This window comes from Mauremys reevesii, linkage group 6 (assembly GCF_016161935.1).
Source record: "Mauremys reevesii isolate NIE-2019 linkage group 6, ASM1616193v1, whole genome shotgun sequence".
Taxonomy (NCBI): Eukaryota; Metazoa; Chordata; order Testudines; family Geoemydidae; genus Mauremys; species Mauremys reevesii.
In genome coordinates, this window is record NC_052628.1 from 74,518,309 (window position 1) to 74,534,137 (window position 15,829).

At 40.2% G+C, this 15,829-nt stretch overlaps 1 long non-coding RNA gene across 1 annotated transcript; it reads right to left on the bottom strand.

The window, feature by feature from the left end:
- Nucleotides 1-2,987: 2,987 nt before the first annotated feature.
- Nucleotides 2,988-14,884, bottom strand: LOC120408754. The gene is made up of 3 exons (XR_005600945.1): nt 14,641-14,884; nt 13,083-13,501; nt 2,988-6,289 (listed from the first exon to the last, which is right to left on the bottom strand). It is a non-coding gene; the product is annotated as an uncharacterized LOC120408754 (long non-coding RNA).
- Between the last annotated feature and the right edge of the window lie 945 nt (nt 14,885-15,829).

The following is a 15,829-nucleotide window of genomic DNA, read 5'->3' on the forward strand; positions in this document are numbered from 1 at the left end:
ACAGTAATGGACAACATCTTATATTTTCAGCCGAAATGTACTCTGAATTGCTCAGAATGCAAAATTCTGGTAAACACGTTTTTCAAAATTCCCAGGCCATTTCTGTTTACACCTTAGCCTCAGTTTTCAGTACAGATCTCCAAACAGTGCCAGTTCTTAAGCTTGAAGTGTGACACTGGAAATGTATGTAGATACCTTAAGCCTCCAATCAGGTAAACTTAATTGGATATTATGACAGAGCTCGTGGAGAGTGGGCGGAGCAAAGGAATCAAGGGTGCCAGAGAGCATGGCGTGGAGGGGGTCAACTATTGTGTCAGTGGAAGAGTGGGCTAGGAGGAGAGGGCAGCAGGAGACAGATGAACAACAGACATTGATGAATTGGAAGTCAAAGAAGATTGGGTGGCAGGGCGGGGTGCAAGAGGCAAGCGGGTAATGCCAAAGGGGATGTGGTGATTGCCAGAAAAGAGGAATTCAGGGACGGAGGGAGCAGTGTTTGGTGAAGGTTGAGTGAGTGGATTTTTTGGGCACATACTAAACATAAAAAAGGCTAGGAATGACTGCATTTAAAATCCATTCACATTAAACGATATGGTATCATGTAAGGAAACAGGTGTAGAGGATAGATTAAACAGTCTTTTACCAGATTCTTATTCAGCAGGTTACCCCCAAATAGCAGAAACTCCTATATTGGACACAGAATCCAAAGCCTCAACTTGTCTCTGGCTGAACCTTGAAGAATCCTCGCAAATTACAGCAATCAGAAAAGCAATTAGGGAAGGAAATAAATACACTAAAGAAACTACAAACAATGCCCACAACATTCTAGCACTGCTGAAGCAAGCTGCTAAAATGTATGGTAAACCTAACTGACACGATGGAGAAATACTTGGCACTGTACAGAGATATTAGAATCTATCAGCCTAAAAACTATTAAAATATGCTTTCTCCTCCCAGAACAGTTCTTGGTGAAAAAATGTCAGGCTCGTAGCCCTGCTGGAGGGAATGGAAGGAGCAGATGCAGAAAACTATTCTGAAGTTCTACTCAAAATGATTCTGCAAGGAGCTGCACATTGAGATTATGGTAAAATGAGGTAAAATGTTGAGATTAGCCAGAGATGAGAAATTAAATCCAACTCTATGTTCATTTCATTTTTACCCAGACTGCAGTTTAGAGATTCAAAAAGGTCACTGCTATTTTCTGGATGTGAAGAAAGTCCTGAGAGATCAAAATATTCACTATGGCACAGCATGCTTTTTGATGTGAAGCTGAGAGGTGAGCTATATTAAATGGAAACATTCTGTTTTTTCTCTATCCAGGAGCAGCCTTAAATTTCAATGAATCTCTCCAGAGCCACAACATTATTTCATCTAATGCACCTTCACAGAAAGAACTTTAAACAGAAAAATTGGAGTTACAAGCTAAATACATGTTTAATCTGAATGGCTCCACAGCACAAGATAGTGGGCTTCCTCTTCAATGAAAATATATTTTTCTCCCTTAACATTGCAATACCATGTATGTAAGACTAGCCCTCTCTTCCCTCATGCTCCCTTCTTCACTTCCACATACAATATGGGGGAACAAAATGTGTCATATTCTTCAGTTATTATTAATATGATCTGTTTAAAGAGAGCACCCTCAGATAATGTGATTTTGCAGCCATACTAATGGCCACATAATTGATCTTTTTGGCAAGATGTCATATAAATCTCTTTACACCTCAGCTGCTGGAACAGGGCCCCATCCTCCCTGATTGATCTAACCTCGTTATCTCTAGCTTGCTTCTTGCTTGCTTATATATACACACCTGCCCCTGGAAATTTCCACTGCTTGCATCCGAAGAAGTGGGTATTCACCCACGAAAGCTCATGCTGCAAAACATCTGTTAGTCTATAAGGTGCCACAGGACTCTTTGCTGCTTCTACAGAACCAGACTAACACGGCTACCCCTCTGATACTTTTTGCACTTCGCAAGTCCACCGAAATGGCCACTTTCATGCCATCTTCCAGCTCCTCAGCATCTCTGTTTGTCATTTTGCCTTCCTTCTATGCTCTCCTTAAAGCAGCAGGCAACAAAATATTCTTCTTCCAAGATTAGGACAGCAGTAAAGATAAGAGCCACCTGTTACCGGAGCCACAAGTAGGAGGCAAGAAGGGCTGAAGAGCTGTCTTGTTGGAAGCAAGGTTTCTAGGAAGAGGCAGTGCCACGAAGACCTCCTACACACCACAGAAGAGCTCTTCTGCATTCTCCTATAAGCCTCCTGGCCCCTACAAGTCCTTGTTTCAGTCCCCTTCAGTTTCTGATTCTGCTGCATGCTGTCTGCTCCCCAGCCAACCAGAGAGTCCAAGAAGTCTCCTTTCTTGTATAGTCCTGATAAGCTCTACCATGAAAATAAATAACTGTACTGGTCATAATGTGCATTTTTGTATTTTGTATTTTCACAATGTGCATTTTTAGAAATATTTAAATAGAACTGAAGTTTATTGTAGAATTTTGTATTCTAGCTATTATATTATATTGTCATATAATTCCCACTTACCTCAGAATTCATGTAGCTCTGCTGCATAAAACACAAGGCTTTGTCACATATTTTTGGCATAATTTGATGCATAGTGTACGGGGCATCTTATGATAACACTCACTAATGGGCATAATACATTCTACCCTGAGTTGTTAAACTGAGCTAGCACTACATATGGTATGTTTGCAGGAATGGGCCCTCAAACCTGTAGTCTTTGAATTTTTAAGGTTTTAAGAGAGGTTGATTTGGTGAGATTTATAGGGTAGAAGAATTTAGAGGTTCTTAATGCTATTTGCCATGTTTATTTACAGTGGGTTTTTTTTTTAAATTGAAAGCTACTGAGTTGCACAGCGCATTGAGCTAAATAAATAAAAGTAACAATTTCATCTTGGACTTTATACATGTTTCAGTTTAATAGATTGAGCATTTTTAAGCTCTAGAGTCTGAAGGACAGCATTGTTTCCTGGATGCTAATGATGATGTTTGAATTAAATGACACTGTGACGGGAGAACCTTGTAGTTTCCCTATGTCTAATCATTTCCTCAGATAATCCCTGAGATTGGAGATAACTAGTAAGAAGCTATTCCTTTGCCTTTTCAAGCCAAATAATATTTGTATCACTGTGATTAGTGATAATAAAATATAGGTATTGAGTTATAACTTAGAAGCATGAATTATTGGTACCATTTTATAATCAGGACATTCATGCATTAAAAGAAGAAAGCTTGTAATGATTATGAGCTATTTCTTTAAATACTATAGTATAGGTACATACTATTTAATATATACTTCCCTGTTTTTGTGAGGAAATGAAAGATATTTATTTTATTTTATAATTGTACAGGGAATTTAATGAAGTGGTCTGAAAATTGGTTCAGTTACAATAAATAGATAATGGTATAAAAGGGAAGAGAACAGAGTGGACAGAAATAATGAAAATTAGCTCTTATCTAAAGGTATTTGAGTAGTTGGCCTAGCTTCATTAACCCGGTATTCAGATGAGCTGGAGATAGATAACCAGTTTTCCTTTTCGTTGTTAGATACCTTACCTGACATTTCCACATATGAATAATTGATCTGCATGTGCAACTGCAATAATTGTGTACAAATTACATTCACAACTGTGCTCACATTATTGGCTTTTCATGTTTTGAATATCAAGAACACAAACTACATATAATAATCACTTCTTGCCTCACTGAAATAAAATCACTTTTGGGCAAACTGGTACAGCACAATAACACATAGCAGTTTGGGGCCTGAGCCTTGAAGGATTTATGCATATGCCTAAATCAGTGTAATATTAGGCCTGGGGCCCTAGGATACTAAATGAAGAACAATGTATTTAATGAAACTACAAGGGGAATTTAGATAAAGAGAATATAATTATTCTCAAATCTGTACTTATAGCCACCTACTAATCATGATTGTAGTCACCATTAAATTCTCAGTCCCTAAGAATCTTTCGCATTATAAATGACCTGTGTAATTTATACACCTGCTGACCTGTTTGCTATACATAATGCAATATAGATAAGCATCTTGATAAGACGAATAGAATACAAAGGTTTTTGATTACCCCCAAATGATTAAGAATCAAAGACAGAAGTGCCAGCTCTCACAGTCTTGCAATGTTTTTAAAATTTCCTGTGATCTCCTGATTTCTGCCATCAAACATGCAAATGTTACCCTTAGTCAAAATCTTTCCTGTTACAATCAGTGGAGCTGAAGCCTTCAAGCAGCCTCAGTCAAGAGGAATGTCATTTCCCTATAGCTGCACACATGGAAAAAAATGGCCACAATCCCACCCTTTATGTTCCATGGGATTGAATCCAGGCAGCTCTTAGGGAAGATAGCTACCCTTTGTCCTATTGTTAGGAGACTAGATGGGAAACTGGGGAGTAATGGGAACTGGGGAATGTGGAGAGCAAGAGAAGACTGAGGGGGTGTAGGCTAGGGTAATTCTGGGGTGAAGGTCGGAGGAGACTGAGGGTAACAAATGAATGAGGCATGCAGGAAAAGGCAAAGGAGATTTCAAATAAATGTGGGGAGAATAATGAGGGGGCAATGAAGTGGGAAGTAGGAACGGGAATAAGAGATGCAAGAGGAGATTAAGTAGTGCAAAGGAATGGGGTGACAAAGAAGAAGAATATGAGGAATAAGAAACTTGAGGGGAAAGGGTGGAGAAAATATGGATGGCAGTTGAACATAGTGAACATGTATGTGGGTGAACTAGATAGTGTGGGCCAGAATGAAGGTTGAATGTGAATGAGGCAGAAAGTAGATGGCAAGGGGAGGGGAAAATAATAGTATTAAGGGAAAGGGATGGAGAGGAATATAATTGCAGCTACCCACACACCTCAGGGGATAAGAGAAGGTAAGTGGGGTCCCCCATCCAAGCAGCCACTGGATTGGACTGTATTTGTGTGTGTGCTTGTATTTAAAAGTTGAACTTTGAACCTGAAACGATTGCACACAAATCTGGGGAGCGTCCTCCTCCTCCTCCTCTTCATGATCTCATTCTGTTTCCCGCCACATCTATGCACATGCAATTATTACACTCTGCCAGGTCACTGGAGGAGCATTTGTGCTTGAGCAGTTGGCATTGCAGGAGATGCTTCCGTATTTTGAGGCATTCTGCTGCAGTCACAGGAATTGGGGCCAGTGATGTAGCTAGTTGATCATCATGACTCTAGACCTGCCAACTTCAGTGCAGAGTTGATTAAGACAATAATGGTTTGACGATGTTAGGGGTTTAACAGTGGAAAGAAAACTTTGTCATGACTTCAACTGAATCAGCACTGGTGCTATATCACACAGTTTATGTCTTGGATCTATATATTGCCTTGTGAGCTCGACTCTACTAGCAAATTACCAATGTATATCAGGAGGAGCAATAACTGCAAGGATGTTGACATGAGTAGATTTAAGGCATCCTGTACTGTAGTGGCTGGTGGTGTTAAGTACAGGGTCTAGCTTCTTTGTGTGAGAGGATCATGCCACCGCTGCACAGGTATATTCAGCAGATGAGTAGCAAAGTGCCAGCGCTGTTGATCACTGAGTGGACGGGTCTATATCCCACTTTGATGTAGCCAGCTTGCTGAGATTGTTGTTTTGTATGCTAACCCTGGCTTTAGTTTTCTTGGTGTGAGAGTGTGTGGTTGAGAGTACCACGGAGACATGCAGGAATTATGGAATGAGTAAGTTTTGTCTCAAGCCAGCTGCTCTGAGTTCAGATTTGGCCTCTCAGTTTTTCAGATGAAATGCACTGACTTGCATCTGAACTGGGTTTGCATACAATTGATTGGCTACAGAATACTTGTCTAAGCTGTTAAGTGCAGTCACCACAGTAGTCTCCAATATGCCAGACTCCTTGTGCTCTGTGATGATGAACAGATCATCTGTGTCAATAAAGGACCTTGTGCTAAGCTAGTTCGGCTGATCATTTTTGTAGATGTTGAGTAATGTAGATGCTAAGACATTAGTTTGAAGGAGGCCATTCTTCTGTCATCACCAGCAGCTCCATTTGCCACAAAAGTTCACGAAGAATCTTCTGTTCTCCAGCATGGTCTATATTAGCTTTGTGAGGTGGTAGCTCTTCGTTACAATTAGTACTTTGGCAAGGAGCCCACAATGATTGACTGTATTGTAAGCAGCTCAGAGATCAACGGACACCACTCCCATAATCAATCCCCTTTCACATTCATCTTTGATATGTTCTGTCAGATTTGGAAGCTGTCCAGTACAATCCAGGTGAAAGCCAGCCTGTTTGTTGATAAGAAGTGGTTTAGTAACTGGTGTAAGGCAATATAACAATAGTTGCTCAAACAATTTTAAAATATCACACAGAAGTCACACAGATCAACAGACTCAAAAATCAGATGGCTACTTTAAAAAAAACACTTTTTTTTTTTAATCTCATGATGGTAGAGGTCTGACTCATGAATTTTGAGCCTTTGGAGCTATAAATGGCTAACATAGCTCTCAAACATTGGATCAGTGCTTCCAATTCACAATGGCCCATAGGAAGTATAAAGGATTGAGTGTTGCACATTACATAAATGAAAACATTTTATTAAAAATTCTAAGAAACAAGGAAGAGTGAAACCTGTGTTGAGTGGCCACCTGTTATAACAGCTAAAATAGGATCGGCTTCTAATTGTAGTTGTTAGTAACAGTTTTCATTGTATATAACTTGGAATACGGCCAGGACACTGAGGTTACCAGGCCTACTCATGTGAAATTTGCTATGGGATTTTAATGACTATGAGTGATCAGAACTTTAGTTTTATAGCTCATCCAAATGATGGCTTAACATATAGAACAACTGGTATGGGTGGAGCATGCACCCACAGTATTTTAAACTTGTCAGTAGATTCTAGATTGTCAATGGTTTCTTTGGGACATCGCCCCATACCCCTCTTTTTTAACCAGATGGAAAAGTTAACTGCCAGTAATCGGAAATGAAACCACTATGGCAACCTCTTGCTTATCTGTCTTCATTTTAACATATTTTATCTAAAAATCACACCAGTATGAACAGATGGAAGTCGATACTGGCTCATTTCAGTGTTTTAATTGTAATTGTATGGTTCTATGCTGAAAAAGGCCAACTGATAATTGGACACTGCACATTTCTTTCTTTCTTTCTTAACCACATGCTTTCAGAACTGAAAACTGCAAATAAGATAGACTGAAGTGGAAATCACTTAACATCAATCTTGTACTTTCTGCTTTAAAAACAGCCCTTTCAGCTTATGTCTGTATTTACAGAATCACCAGTAGACCAGTCCCTTTAATGAGCTGTAACTGAGAGCAGATTCACAGGGAACATCAAGTACTTTTTAAAAATTCAGCCCAGTACCAAAAGTATTTGATCTTCTATTGCTAGGGTATGGTTGTTGTAAACAGAAATGAAATGCACTGAGTATTCAGTGTTGACTAACTATAGATGGCTTCACCCCACACAGCGTTCAAATATTCTTAAAGTCACGCTCGGCATAATAATCAACTGCAGGTCAAACAAACGTGTGTGTGTGTGTTTATGTTCATATTTTGCATTCTTCATGGTTTTTCTTCTTAGCAGGATCATTTTCATTTTTAACAGGCACACCGAAGATTAATGAAACTCTTGTGCTGATATAATCCCTTTCACAAACAGGTTATTTCTAGAGTATTTGTCAATTTACATGCAGGCAAACAAATAGTATGCAAATAATATACACAGCTGTCTCCTATCTCGAATGGAAGAATATATTTTCTTCTAAATGTGATTTAGTTTGATAAATGTGAGGATATGCTGCAACAAGATACTTTAGGCTATGCAAAATACACAACTGGAGCTATGTTTAGTCATGGCATGGCAAATCCACTTATGAGTCTCCTGAGACAGCCCCACTAGGCTAGAATAACAGCTCCATTATTCCAAGTTTCATGTCTATCACCCTACTTATTAGCATAGTTTTGAGGTTAAACAATGGTGTTAGTTCTCTCTCTGCATCCTCCTACTTATTCATTATCAAATTACATTGCAATATTTATTTAGACTACTCTCACTTAGATCAAGCATGCTAAGTTCTACAAACAACTTTTCCAGAAACGAGATTATTTTCAGTACACTGCTTTAAAATCCAACTTTAATATTGAATTTAAGTTGTTTTAGAAATAGGCTTTAGAAGTGTTTTACGGCAGGGGAGGGTGCGGAGTAGGGCTTGATTGAAAGCTCATGGAAGTCAGTGAAAAGACTCCCAATGATTTCAGTGAGCTTTGGATCAGACCTACAGGGACCAATGCAGGAAAATCACCTAAGCACATACTTGTGTTCATCCCTATTCAGGAAAGCATTTAAATACTTACTTAACTTTAAGCATATACTTGAAGACAATGACTTTAGTACATGCTCAACCCCAACCCATCAACATCAATACCCTCTACTCACCCCACAGCCCATCAACAACTCATTCACCAGCCTCTCACCCACTGCCCGGCCCCCAGGAACCTTTCTGGCCACCCCTCCCAGCTAAGTGCTCCACTTTCCACCTGGGCTAGGGTGGTTCCTCACAATCCCAGCTGCCCAGCGACTCCACTTGCTCCCATCATCTACTCCACACAACACAGGCCAAATTTGAGTGATGAGGGGCATTGCAACCTGGTGCATGGGATTTACAGCGCCACACCAGTTTGGTCTGGTTGCCTCTCTGTCATGATGGAGGGATGGCCAGGACAAACCAGAGCAGCACTGCTACCCCTGTGCGCCCAGTCACACCACCACTCAAATTTGGGCCAGACACTCCTGTGTCTGATGGAGGGATGGCCAAATTTCAGTGAGTGGCATTGCAACCATGTGTGCCAGGTGAAGTGCCACAGTGCCACTCCATCTGGCTGGGCCCCCATAACCTCATGGGCCCTGGCATGACTGCACCATATACACGATTTTATCTAGTCCATTGTAGTCCTCCGCACTGAAATCTCAAACACCTTCTTTAATTGTTCTCTATTTATAAAAACACTACATAAAAAAGGGTGGGGGCAAGGACTAAAATGGGCATGTCCAAGGAGATAAGTTTTAAACATGATCTGCAACATGCAAACAAGGCTCTTGCTTCTGAGCATGCGTAATTTGGTGGCTGCATTAATGCAAGCTTTAGTTCTCCTGTTCTGCTCACCACTTTTTACTTTGTGCTCAAACATGCAATACTGCACCCCTGCTCTGTACAGAATCAACCCCTTTTTATCTAACACCTTTATTTTCCAGGATGGCACTACATAGCCAATTTATACATTAAAATGCAAGTATTACAAGCTGTTAATCCTCTATATGTTTCAACCCAAAGCTCTTTGGTTTAAACAATCTAAAACCTCCTTCTTCCTACTGACATGCTTTACATAAAGTGAGTCCTACTCTGTGTATGTATGTATGTTTGAATGAATATGCGATACCCCTGGGTAAATAGAGAGAGAGATGTGACAGTGATCTTAAATAATGGAGTATGCCCCATGCAAAAAGATCATTTTCTAGATAAGTTATCTTTGAAAGGCTGATGTGTAATCACTTATCTTGCCTTTGTAGGAAGAAACCCTGTTTTCATTAGCAGTTTTTAAGTTCCAGGAATGGCTTCCACTTCTCCATCTGATCCAGAAAGCAGAGGTTGAAACAAGGAATTTCTTTTGGTCAGACTCTAGTGTTTTTTCTTGCTCTCTCTTTGCTGTTTTTAGCTATGTCCAACCAGGACTACATAGTAAGGCTTAGTTAAGAAGACTCTGAGCCAGCCTAATTTTATTCACTCCTGTCTTTGGTTGAACATTATAAATTAACAGCATTTGATGATATTCCATGGCTTATGTGCAAAGCTGGCACATGGGGAAATTGAAGATCACAGTGAAGCTACTGTCAGCTGTCATTTTACATTGATATATTTTACTGTAATTACTACTTTTTTAAAACTGGCATACATTGTAAATTACAAGGTTATTTCAAGTTCTGAAGATGTACTACATTCTGACTCTGAAGTTTTATAAGAAATTATTTCTTTTTATGACTTTACTCTAAATCTCAAGGCTCCTAGAAAGGGAAACTATACTATACTTCAACATGTCTTGGGATTTAAATGAATCTATGCAATGTATTTCAATTTCTAACTTTGGATCTCTGCACATTTATAGTATTTGGAAGCTCTTTCTCCACACCACATCCCCATCTGTTTATCACCAATATAATATTTTTGTAAGATGGATCACATCATACCTTATTGGGCTTCTGTTTAACATGCAGCATTAGCAGAAGTACAAATTTGATACCTTGTACTTTTGTAACCTTATGTTTACAGTACAGCACCATGTCTTTTTAGTGCTGCCTTGGAAATCAGATTGGATAAGTCTGGGAATACAGTTTCACATTGTGCATAATCCTCGTTCTGCAACTGAAGAAAATCAATGAGGGTGAAGCATTGATCTCCTTGCAGAGTGCAAATGCAGTTAGCTCTGAAACACACTGCGGGGGATTTTGTTATTCAACTCATTCGATTGCACAACATGTTTGCTAACCAAGTTCTTATAATGCAGTACCTTACTAGCCTAAGCTATTAAATAAATAAATAAAAGGTCCCTTTTGGAAGAAGAAAAAGGCTTTGCATATGCACTGTTCTTCTACTACTTGTATGTTTGCTCAAGGCTAAACCGGATTGCCTTTTCTTCAATGACATTTCACAATGTCACCAAATATATGAAAGTCTCACAGAAGGAAGTGTGAATATGAATCACTCCAGGAAAATATTATCTTCCACTTTGATGTATTTTATGTTATTCTATGCTGGTTAGTCAATTTGTTTTCTTTTTTTTATTAAAGTAGTAAATGGGGCCAAGTATTACCTGAAGGGCCCACAACAGATAGCTAGCTAGCTAGACAGATGGATAGATATGAGCTATATTTCATTGTTGTCAGTGAAAGTATTTTTATACATACAACCACCCAACTGCAGGAAATAAAGTATTTTAAAAGTGATTTCAGAGGATTCATTTAGTGCTGTCATAATACAGTGTTTTCTTTAATGAAAATTTATATCACTTCGCTTGCACTGAAACTCAGTGGAATGTATTTATATTGAAAGATGGAAGGGGACTGATACATTGTGTAGTAAACACCGAATGGTACTTGACAATAAACAGGCCCTGACCTGGTTAAGTATAGTATGACATCATTAAATATATCCACTCTGAGTTCAGATTTTCCATATTAAAACCATCTTATAAATGTAATGTAATTGAATCAGGTGGCATTTGTAATTGGACATAACACTTGCAGATCAACATTATGCTGGTAAAATATTAGGCTGTTTCTCAGAATATTAGCATGATTAAGATAATGGAGCCTGCTTTTAAAACATATTTGAAGCAGGCAGCAGCTCCAGTGGAGTGATGGGGGGAGGGTAAGAGAGAAGCGCTCTTCTTGGTTTTATTAGAGTTTGAGGAGTCAGAATTTTGAAGTTGGTCCAATAAAAGATATTACCTCACCCACCTTGTCTCTCTAATATCCTGGGACTGACATGGCTACAATATCGCAAACATGAAATAAATAGGTAACATTTACTGGAGCAGTGAGAAAAATTTAGGAAAGGTAGTAGACAGGGGACAGAAAGAATTGCAGTAAAATGTGTCATTTGACAGCTTGATATATACACATTATATTTATTACTACCATGATTTTGTAGTCTTGACACACATACACAGAAATATCAAACAAAACAGAAGTGTTTCAACAGGTCTAGATTAACACAGGAGCTTTAGGGGCTACAGCCCAGGACCCCCGGCTAAGGGGGGCCCTGGTGCAGCAGGGATCAGGCAGGCTGCCTGCGTGCCATGGCCCCAAGATGCTGACACATCTCTTCAGCCCCTGGCGAGGAGGGGGGGGAGGCAACTCCATGCGCTGCCCCCAGCCAATGGGAGCTGTGGGGGTGGAAGTTGCAGGCGCGGGCAGAGCACGGAGACATACTACCCCCTCCCCCAGGGATGTGCATATATGTGCCAGCAGCCGGCCACTTCTGGGAGCAGTGTGGGGCCATGGCATGCAGCCTGCCTCAGCCCTGCTGCACCGCTGGCCAGGAGCCACCTTTGGTAAGTGCCTCCCAGTCAGGGGCGGCTCCAAGCACCAGCGCAGCAAGCGCGTGCCTGGGGCGGCAAGCCGTGGGAGGCAGACTGCCGGTCACCGTGAGGGCGGCAGTCAGGGAGCCTTCGGTGGCATTTCTACGGGAGGTCTGCTGGTCCCGTGTCTTCAGCGGCCATTCGGCGGTGGGTATGCCGAAGGCGCAGGACCAGTAGATCACCTGCAGAACCACCACCGGATCCATGGGACTGGCGGACCTCCCTCAGAAACGCCACTGAAGGCTCCCTGACTGCCATGCTTAGGGCAGCAAAAAACATAGAGCCACTCCTGCTCCCAGTGAGACCCTGCACCTCACACACCCCCAGTCAGTATTACCTGGGGTTCAGATGGCAGCAAGCCTTGTGTACTTCAGTGAAGGACTGTACTGTATCAGATACAATTATAATAAATAATCATAACAATATGCAGAGCTTAACTATTACACACTCAGGAATATAACATACAATACCAGTTAGTAGGCAACAGAAAATAGCCTAGTTTTTTAGCCTCCTTTTACATTGGTAGATTAAGCCCATTTAGTTAAAGAAGTGGATTCATTTGAGAAGTTTTGCTGTTAAGGGTAATTGTCCAGTTATTTGCAGAATAGGAATGTAAACATAAGGCATCTCTTCCAAGTAACAAATGTGTAACAATGTATTTCATAACAGCCTTCAAAGCACCCACTACACAGTTGGTACAATACAAATTAATAATAAATATTACTAATATTTAACAAGATTGTACTTTTTATTCCTTTTTGTTAGTGTTGCTTTAGCATAGGAAAAGACGGATCGAAGTAACCTGACTTAATTTTATGCATCCCATTTTTCAAAAGGCTCACTTCTTGGATGTTATGGGGATGATGGCATCCATGTAAGTAGACAGAAGGATAGATACTATAAACTGACCTTAAGAGCTTACCTTTTTTAACACATTTGATCAAACATTATGAGATGCACCTTGTCCCTGAGCAACCTCATCCAGCCTCATGGATTCAACAACCACCTCACAACCTCTTTTCAGTCTTGAATCTTCAATGTCCTCTATGACTTTCCTTTCAGGATGTCCCAACACCAACTGAAACTTAAAACGGCAAAACCGATCTTCACATCTTTCTCCTCTTCCTCTTGTCTCTATTACTGATATCAGTTCACTCATTCTGTCTTTCCTTCGGGGGCAACAATGTCATTTTGACTTCTCTCTCTTTCCCGTCATACATTGATACACTGGCTACATCCAGAGGATTTTCCTCCACACTTTCTCCAAATACCCTTCTGCATTCCCCAGCACCAAAATCCTTGTGCGTGTCTGGGTTCTCCCTCACCTTGAGTATTACATTTCTAGAGAGAAGGAGGTTTCATTACCATCTTTAGTTGATCCAAAACAGTGCTGCAAAAATCAGCTATCTAGTCCACTGTTATGACTATATCCAGACCTCAACACATTCTATATAAAAGGAACTCTTCATCCCTATCTTCAAGGACCTTTACAACTAACCCCTGCTTACCTTCTGCTCTTCTCACTCCCCTTTCATCCTATCCAAGCCACTTCATGTTCTTCTACTTTCATTACATGCCTTCTACTGCAATAGGCATAGTTTGACTTCTATTTTTCGGGGGACAGCTCCGGTCAGGCCAATGGGGCTGCATGTGGGTAGACAAATTCCACGCCTGCCCAAGGCTTGCAGTTTGGAGGGCAACACCATCCCACCCCCCAAACTACACCCATGCTTCTACACCTAGAACCCACTTCCTGACCCAGTCTGCCATGCCTCCATGGTCTTCATTTTCAAGTCCCAATGTTAAAAACACACTTCTTCCAAAGGCTTATAAAAACACAGTTCTGTCTTTTAAAAGGTGCAATAAAAACAGGCAATATACAATTTAATAAATAAATAAAACACCAAACACATTTTGGCATTAACAAGATGTATGCTAATTTCACTGCCCAGTCACCTGTTTGTTGTCACATTCCCACCCCCATCCTTTGTCTATTCAGATTGTCTCTTTCAAACTGGTGAAATGAAAGAATGCATGTGCTTTCACCAAGAACTGACTACAGAAGCCTATGTTGTGTATTTCCAGGTCATGTGCTTGCTGAAACCAGGAAACACAGAGGGACAGCTTTTTTAAAAAACATATTTAATTTTCCAAATTAAATGATATTTTTGTTTTGTTATTATTGAGTTTGACTGAAGTCCAAACTTTTTTTTACATTATCCACCTCTCTGTGTCCTTGTATGTATTATATATATAATGTTATAGGTTTCCTCAAAATTAAATGGGACTGTCATCATTCCAGTCTGACCCAGCTTTCCCACCTTGCGGCATAGTTTGCAGATGAGCCCTTACTTGATTTTTCCCTTTGCCCAGGGTATCAACAAGTCTAAACAGATTGTTAAGTGCTAAAGAATACCTCCTTGTGGAGGGTCTAATTTATTAGCAATTTCTGCCCCTGGTGTTAAGCCTCTTGCCCCTACCAGGGTAATGTCCTTCTTTGGAGTCTGGGGAGGTCTGTCCACTGTGACTCTTCTCCAAAGACAACGAGTGATCCTAGCCAGGCTGGGCTTGCAGCCAGTGTCTGGAGGCCCACTGGCTGAAACCAGGCCCTCTTTGATGCCTGCTGGATACGGACCTTGTCTAGGAGGCTTCCAGGAGAGCTCAGCTTCTAGGGTCCCTGGCTCACCCTACTGACTCAGGCTTCTCGATAAGCTCCTCTCCACAGGAGCCTCTTTTCTCCCTTTGGAGTTTCCTGTAAATGAGCGTGGATAACCCTTATTAGATCCAGGTGCTTATCTACTAATCAGCCATCTGGGGCAGTCAGTTACCTCCAGGTGGGGCCTTCAGAAGCCAGTCACTGGCAGAGTGAGCACTAACTCCCCATAAAAAGCTGCTGCCCCATGATAGAGACAATACACTGTTTTCTTTTAAAACAAATGAAACAAAAAACGAGCCAGTATCTCAACACTCTTCAACATCCCTACTAGAGCAGATTTAATTATTCATTGTGAATAAATTATCTCACTGTAGCTCTTTTTACTGTTTGAGAAACATTTGAAAACTGATCCTGATTGCTACAAAATATCCTTTATGCAAAAAAAATTTAGCCTGCGGCTTGTTTGCAAACGATTTATTTACTTAAACTATTTGCTATTCATGGCATGTGCCTGGTCACCAAGTTAACACTTTATTGATTCTGTTTCCTGATAGGATGAGTGAAACTGTTTAAACTGGAAATTAACTAATATAATGAATGACAACTAATGAATAACACTCTTTCAGTACAAATTTTCAGATGAAGAATTTGTGTGCTTAAATTCATGATGTTCCTGGGAAATATGAGTATTTTCATTAATAAACTGGTTGTTCATCCAAATAATTGCAGACAATAATTAATATGATCCTATAAATAACAGTCAAACGGACTTATCTTATAGTTTTGAATGTGAACATATTCTTAAATCACTTTTTTCCATTGTTGGATCAACTCTAATCCTTACAGTGATCAACCAATTTACTTGCAACTGCAGGAGAAAAAACTGGAAGTCAGCCTGGAAAACTCTTACTCACTCAAGTAGCAATGGAACTATTCATTAATGTAGAAATTTGCAGGATTTGGCCCTTGGTAATGAAACAAATGCAAGTTTCAAGCTTCCAAGGGTTATATAA